Genomic DNA, 8,531 nt, shown 5'->3' with positions numbered 1-8,531 from the left:
ACTGTAACCTTGTTGTCACTTTTGACCTGACAAATTAATATTCAGGGAACTTGGATTGATTTGCACTGGTGGCTAAAGTGAAGTAATACTTTGATGGAATGCTAGTAGTTTACCAGAAAACAAAAACAAAACAAAAACAAACAAAAAAAAAGAAGAAAGAAAAATCAGGGAGACCTTTCTTTCCCCTCTGCAGGTAGGGAATACCAGGAACCCAGAAAGTCACTACCTCTCCTGGTTCTCAATCTGCCCCTTCACCCTTTGAAGTTCTGCCCAAAACCTGCCTGCCTCAGATTTCTGTCTGGGCCACAATACAAATACTTCTCCTTCAGTAAGTTTTAGGTTTGTTTTGCCAGCTTCATTTTGCTTTTATAGAAGACAGTCATCATGAGTGGCAATTTTAGAGAATTCTGTGACTATCCATCAACTGTTGCTGGAAGCCATCTGATCTCCAGCTTAATATTCTTTAAAGCAGCATAAAGGATAATACAGATTTAGTTTCCAAAACAACTAAAATCCTAAGGCTCTCTATAATAGGACACAAGTCAAATGTATACAAGTGGATTAGCTTCTGAAAACCTCTATCAGCGCTTTCCTCAGGTTTTGCCAGAAATGGCCACCAGAGCCCATCAGCCACTATTGTTCTTTCCTGATACTTCTACAGGAATCTGAGGGAGAGGGAGCCCAAGGCTTTTATGCTCAACTCCTTTTCCCATCCAAGTTGTGGAATGGTGGTTACATCTTTGCTTCTTCCATTCTGATAACAAAGTGGGAATAGGTGGTTTCTAATAGTAAATCTACGCTACTTTTCAGATACCATTTTGCACCCTTTTCTTTTCCTAAGACCCCAGGTGCGACCACTGCTCTGAGTTCTCATTTACCTTATCACTTCCTGTTAGATCCAGTATCAGGACACTAAAGCTTCCAAAAAAATGCAGAATAAATTTAGTTGGGATTAAGTATTTATTTGTTTCCCCCCCCAGGCCCTTCTTAGTTGCCTAGTGACAGCTTGCCTTATCTCAAGAACAAACACACTAAAATGAGAATTTCAGGACTGGTTTGAAGAGGTTTATAATCACTGAGCTATATATGCTGTACAAGAAACAAAGAAAAATTACTCTGAATTAAAAACATACTGTGTTTTATGTAAAACAGATCACAGTACCGTGCCTTTGCAAAAATTAACACTAAGTATAAACAACCATAATCAAATATGAAATAAGAGTTGACAGAAGCCAGTTCTGTTTCAGGAATCGTACGTTGTTAGTTGTATATCTGTATGTTCTTAGTAGTATAACATTTAATAAATACAATAAGATGTAAAAATGTGTTTTCTTCTAAAAAAAGGGAAAAGGCAATTTGGGATAAAAATTACAGTTGAATTTAACAATAGATTTGTCTATTTTATAATTTATGCTCAGAATATGTTCCTTTTTGTGCTTTATCATACTCTTGCACAGTCAAGAATTTTCCTATGAAAATTCTTGGTTGCAACAACAAACCACTTTTCCTCAAAAATCTTATAAATACTCTGGCTGACTTTTTCAGAGAGCCTCATCTATTCACAAAGTTGCATCCCCACCCAACATGAAGAAAAGCAGCATAAGCTAATGAAAGATTAAAAATACTTGACTATAATGAAGTTGTTTTTAATCTCAGCCTCTTTCTTGTACACTGACTAAAACAAGTGTTGTTAGTATTGTTTTACCACTTAAGGCATGGATGGGAACCATGAAAAAAATTAAAAATTATACCAAAAATGAAGACATATGAGCTGAAAAAGAATTTGAAGATATTAGCGAAAGAGAAAGAAAATTGCTGGAGGGAGGGGAATGATCATGTCTGCTTATTAGTCCAAAACCTGAAGATTTTATTCCGTTTTTATTCAGACAAATCTCCCCTTGACTTTGACAAAATTTGAACCAAAAAGGACTTGGGGATTTTTGTCCTTGCTGCTTAAAGAAATATGGCAAACTTAAATTCATTTCATAGACACAGAGACTCCTATTAATCGGTGGTATCCAGTGTCAAACCATAGTAGTGTGTCAAACAGTTGGTTTTGTACTCTTCAGGCATAAAAGCAGCATTTTGAAATTAAGATATTGACTTTTTTTCTCCTCAGCCAGGAGCCAGTGCCCACTGCAGTGCTGTCAATGTTGGATCTATTTCTCATTTCAGTGTCTATGGAAACGCTACATTGCTCAATGCATCCATCATACAGCTACTGTATAAGTAACATCGTGCTGAAATTGTATTATCATTCTTAAGTAGCTATACCTGACTAAACACCCCCGACAAGAATAATTACCTATTTAACAAACTTAACTGTCTACAGCAGCATATAGGATTTTTACTAAGGTAGTTGATGCAGGGCATTCGTAATAAGCAGGACCATATATACTTGGAGACAATTCTATTTGGTTAACTACTCTAATTAAGAATATGGAGAGCACAGTCCCCTTTTCGTTTACCACCAGACAGCATAGGAACATAGCTCTTTTAGCAAGCAGGGGTTTCTGGACTGCTGTCCCATCTGCTCCTGAGGATGCTAAAGCCGGTGTGTCGGTCCCACAGCTGGCTCTGGGATCGTTTCATGTGATCAACGAAAGAGCAGGTACTTGAGCTCTTCTTCCCATACTCTTCTTCCAGAGCTGCTTGGCACTGCAGGGCTTCCGCAAGGCTGGCACCTCCCTGCCACGCGGTGCCCTCACGCTGAGATACAGAGCACTGACAGCTCAGGCAGAGCATCAACTCACATAAAGGCTGTTAGTTTCAAACCCATACACTTAAATTTACAAGTTTTCATTGTAAAGATTCTGTTCAAGACAAAAAAAAAAACCAAACCCCAAATATGCAATGAAGCTGCTCTTTCACAACTGCCTCTCATTTCCACCAATACCTAGCAGCCAAAGTGAGGAAGATGGCAGCACAGTGAAGAAGGTTTCCATTACGTATCTGCCCTTCCACTGTCATCCTAATGCATACATTCTCATTTGTCTTGTGTAACAGAAGCATATCACTGTGCAAAGCCCTTCACTGAAAGGGGTTTAATCATCCCGTTTTTAATGGGAAGTTCTCAATGTTAAGAAAATGAATGTGTTTTCATGGCAATCTTCATCAATGACAACTTTCACACCCTCAGAAAGGATATTGTAAAATGCTAAAAATACCTATCAAGTCTTCAGAAAAATTCTAACCAGTAGCCAGCTTCATAACATACTGAACAAAACTATGGTATCGCCTTGGACAGAGGAAAACTTTTCTGAGGAGTATGTTCAGCACCCACTCATGTTCTCTGAACTCTGGCTTACAGAGAAAAAAAATCTCACCTAGTAGGAAAAAATGTGGTGACGAGCAACAATAAAATATTCCCTGTCTCCTTGTAATCTTTTACAGCTCTGCTATTGAAAAAGTTCTACATAGTACTCTAAAAATACATGTATTTCTAAATGGCATTTCAATAAGTTAAAGAAACATTCTGCTGTAATTTGCATCTATAAAAGAATAATTAACTTTAATAGTGTTTTTAGTGTAGCTGAGGATACAATTCATCCAGAATGCTTAGGGCTCATTTGACCTACAGATGAAGAGAGTGGATTTGAAAAGCAGCCAGAAACAGAACATGAACTTCTAATGCAGTGACATCTCCCCTCTGTGGTCTGGAGAATAAAAACTGTGATCCTTAAGGACAGATGTTAAGATGAAAAATGGTATTAGGCTGTGATTCCTAAGCCTTGTCCCCTTAGCTCGACTGATGCGTTCAATCGGTTCTGTCACAGCAGGAAAACTTTCTGGGATAGCCTCTTCCCTCCCAGGCCTCCCGCTGTTCCTCCCAAGCGGAGCCAGAAGCAGTCTGAGCTGCCACTGCCCTTTCCTTTCTCCAGCAGCTCCCTTCAGTTGCCCACGGCATTGCAATAGGGAGGGATTTTTTTTATTTTATTTTACTTTAAATGGTCTCCTATGGCAGCAGAGCTTTTGGTACACTCGGGTCATGTTTTCAAGTGTTTCCCTGACATCATGAGAGCTAGCAATGCATATTACAAAAAGCTGATAGTCTCAAAGTATCATCTGGGTCCAAGAGCTCAGGCTTTTGCTGCAACAGCAAATGTCATTAAAATCACCCTGGGTGTCAGCAACTACAAGAAGTGGAGCCCACATCCCAAGCACATTCTTGTCTCTCCCTCTGGCATGCCCCCGACGGTAGCATCTGCAGGGAGAGGGGGGAAAGCTGGGCATATCGCCTGATGGTTTCTTCACAAGGATAGGAAGAAAGAAATATTTTGCCTGTGAATTTCAAGAAGTATTTATTTTCTTGGTCAGAAGTGGCTGTTACTTTCTCTGCAACCTCCTCAACGTACAGAAATACCTCCTTCATCCTAGGGCTTCAAAATGTCTAGGGACCATGAGGTACCTGTTTAAAGACTATCACTAAGTTATTTCCTTCAGTAAGTAAAAATCCAAAGTTACAGGCTTTATTTTTTTGAGCAGAATTTTCATCGTCCTGGAGGAAACAGGGTAAGGAACTATGCCACAGTTATCAGGAGGAGAACACCACATCTATTCTAACTTAAAAAGAGGAAAACCCAAAAGAATAACATTTGCAAGCATCAGCTGAATTGAATTATACACTGCTATAGTCTATAAGCAACGTCTTTTAAACCATGTTAATTTTTCACTTTTTCAGCTACCAGTAAAGCAATTAGCAGAACTCATTAGCTGAGTGACATTTTACAAATTAATGATTTACTCCTGTAAACTGATAGAAATGCATAGTAAATAAATCTTGATTTAAATGGGATCAGGAAATCGCTCAGTCCTGGAATATGCTTAATCAGCATTCATGGTTTTAAAAACAGAAGTGTTGAGAAAATTATTACCTTCTGTTTCAGTCTAGTTTTACTCTATAGAAGTAATTTTGTCCATGAAATTATTCAAGGGTAATTTTGAAAAGACAGCAAACATTAAGATTTCTAGTGACTGAAATAATGGCAATGTGCATATGAAGAAAGGCTGAAGTTCTCGCAGTGGATTTCCATTACTGCAGACATCTTTATATTTTAGTATACTCAGAAAAATCCCTTCTCTCACTGGAGTAAGAGTAGAATAAGTGAAAAACATCCAGGAGTCTCTACTGTATCCATTGCAATTCAGAGACCTGGCTTTTGATACCTGGGCTAGATGACACTTCAGTGTAGACAGCTCTGTATCACAGTAGATATTGAATTAGAAGATGAGCTTTAAAATTAAATGTTTTGAGTAAATTTGGAAGCCTGGCTTTATATTTCATGACTATCTTTGGGAACAAAGTTGAAGAGAAATTCTGTCCCCATTAATCTGAGCGTAGCCGTGATAGTACCACGTATGATTCCATTCTCCTCCAAGCACTCTCACTGGCAGGGTGACTGTTTTCAGTAAGGCAGCCGTACTTGCATTTTACAATTGAAGAATAATAGGAATGTTGATTTTGTGGTTTAGTCGGAGGAGGGAAAACTTACTTTAAGTCAGTGAGAAAGCCTTGGTATATCACTGAGCTTCCTCACATTATGTAGCTATTGTGACCTCAGGTTTAAATAATGAAAGCCATAAAAAAAAAAAATTTTTTTTTCATTTTCATCACACTATTTATACACTATCCTCCTCCCCAAGGCATAAGTATTTTCCACTCACTCTACCACTTTGACAGAACGTTTCTCACAACCTAAACCAATTGATTTTACTTATCTTTTTATCTTACCAATCATCCTATACATATATGGCTCTGTGTTACACAAGGGAAGAGTATCTGTTTGAGAACAGCTCAAAATACAACCTATGCAGTGGGACCCACACAGGTCGCAGGTATTGAGCATAATTTCTACTGAACAGGAACTCTGTCAACAAATCTAAACACTAAAAGTGAAAATTCTTCTATTTTTATATTGGCACCTTGTTTGTTTCTTCTGGAGGAACACACAATGTAAGTAACTGGCAAAGAACAGTTACTTTGAACCTCTCTATTCTGCTGCTGAATCTAGCGAATCCCTGTTTCAAAACTGAAATCAAAGTGCAGTTGAAGGTTTGTTTCAAGAAACAGTATCACTTCCTAATACTAAGAACTTTTCCCGAACAAGAAATTGCACTCATAGACATAGTTTAGGGAATCTTCTGATGTATTTTGTCCTGAGGGAAGACCAATAATTCCAGGAGGACTCCCAAGCTACTTAGTAAACAAAGCTAGGACTAAAGTTTTTAAAAGCTTATTAACCAAGGAACACATAATCCTCATTATGGAAAAGCCAATGTTTTGAGGCACAGGTCACTAGAGAATTTGTATCTGAGCAAAACCTAGTCATAGTCAAAACTGAAAGTGAATCGGTGCTCATTTCCTTTGTTAGCTTCAAGTCTTGAATCCTTAGAGTCAGTAAGATTTATCTATGACATGAAGGATAATACTACTATTTGGCTTTCTATGTAAGGACTCAGTGGGAGAGAAATAGATCTTCAACACTTCTATTGATAAGTTTCTAATTATAGAACCGAGCTCTCTCTACATTCCCCCCCCCACCCCCCACCCCCCTTTCTTTTACCTGAAGATTTGAATGAATTTGAAATGCTGTTAGGAGTTGCTGAATCTGTCCTGATAGAGGCAAGGCTACTGCAGCTCCATGCTCTCGCCTTCAGCCAGTAGTGAGGTTGAGCACGTTTTCCCCAATAGGCACACACACTGACACATGCATAGAATACACGTTACACACGGCCAGCCCCACAGATCAAAACAGAAAGAAAACATAGCAGTCACACAAACACAAACGGCTGATCAGGCTGAAGGTCTGCTAGTGGGAAATACATACAGTGTGGACCCCTCCAGCAGCTGGCCTCGCACGTGCAGGCTGTCCAGTAGCTGGCCCCCGGATCCCAGGTCTACCCAGCTGCTGACACATGAATGACATAAGCCCCAAGGGCCACAGCCCCACTCCACTTGCTGATGCAGGCCCCCTCACTCCCACCTACCCACACACATACACAGAGGGACTCTATGGATGCCCCAGCAAGTACCTTTAAACACTCAGTTTACCCAGTCGCTGGCCCTTGGATCCTTGATCTCCCCCAGCTGCAGGCATCTAGGCAGGTGAGCGCCCAATGCCCACAGCCCTACTCCAGTCGCTGGTACAGAGGAGCCGTCTTGCACACTCCAACGCACATACAGACACACACACACACTGTGGAACCCTCCAGTAACTGGCCTTAGCCACTCAGTCTACTCAGCAGCTGACCCTTAGATCCTCTCATCTCCAGTTGCTTTGCAGAGACAGACAGATGGGTCTCTTGGTTGACCTCCAGACCCCACGGTCTCCATGGTAGTAGGCCTGGACCTTCTGGTCCCTCTAGTAGCCAACTCCTCCAGTTGTCTCACACACAGAAGTTGACTGAGAGATTCCTAGATCCCACAGTCTCTCCTTTAGCTAGTTTGGACCTCCTTGCACTTCCAGTATCCAGCTCTGAGAAGAAAAAAAGGTGATGTCCACCTACTGACGAGACAGAAGAACAGACATTTAGAAGCAGAAAGCACTAGATGGCAGCAGTGCTCAACTCGTTTAATTCGGACACAAAAGTAGAGCAGTCACCTATATTCAGCAATACAATTTCTACGTATTTCCCATGGCACCTGCGACATGAATACAATACTAAAGATAACATAGATAAACCTCACAAAACTGTTGATAGAATGCTCAGTGAATACAGTAGGCAATAGCAGAATCAAGCAATCTTCCAACTTCCCACTGCCATAAGAAAAAGACATTAGGAGTAGCAATGTGACAAAACCACTAAACATATTTCCCAGTATCAGAAAGAAAAATATTGCATAAGTGAGGAGGTATACAATGCTCCTGTCGCATCTCCCACCTCCCACTTCCACAGGGTTGGGCAGTGTCATCCCTTTCCCCTCTGCCTGTTGCAGCACTGCTCTGGTGCTGCTGGAGGGAGAAACACCCCTCCCTGCCAAGGACTGCTAGTATCTTCTGTGCAATTAATGGTGACAGCTAGTGGTTAATTCAGACAAAGCTTAAGCTTCAGATGCTTGAAGGAGAAGTGGTAACATCGTAAGACCCACTAAAAAAGTGTAGTTGTGAGCCGTTCCCCTCCCCCCCTCAATGATTAGGATAAAATCACTATCTAGACATGCAGGTGTCTAACCTGTGTCGGTTCCCTTGCGCTATCCAAACACTAGATGTGATCAAAAGGCACAGCCTGCTGATGGACCATGCTGCTGCCCTCTGGGCATCAGCGAATACGAGGGATGCACACCGGGTCACTTCATGAGATACAGGATGCAGACCCCCAGCACCCGCGGTTAGCGCCTGTCCTGTAAGGGGATAGCGAAGGCTGCGCTCAAACCTAAGCTTGGATCACATATTTATACAGATTTAATTTCATATTAAAAAAAACCCTGCTGACCACCACCCAGAAATGAAGTTGTATAGTGCAGCTGCTTAACAAAAATACCTTCCCCGTGCTCAGGCAATGGCAGAGAAAGTCCATGAGGAAATGCTCCT

This window comes from Pygoscelis adeliae, unplaced genomic scaffold (assembly GCF_000699105.1).
Source record: "Pygoscelis adeliae isolate BGI_AS28 unplaced genomic scaffold, ASM69910v1 Scaffold108, whole genome shotgun sequence".
Classification (NCBI taxonomy): Eukaryota; Metazoa; Chordata; class Aves; order Sphenisciformes; family Spheniscidae; genus Pygoscelis; species Pygoscelis adeliae.
The sequence above is the reverse complement of the archived record's forward strand: the minus strand, read 5'-3'. Positions refer to the sequence as shown.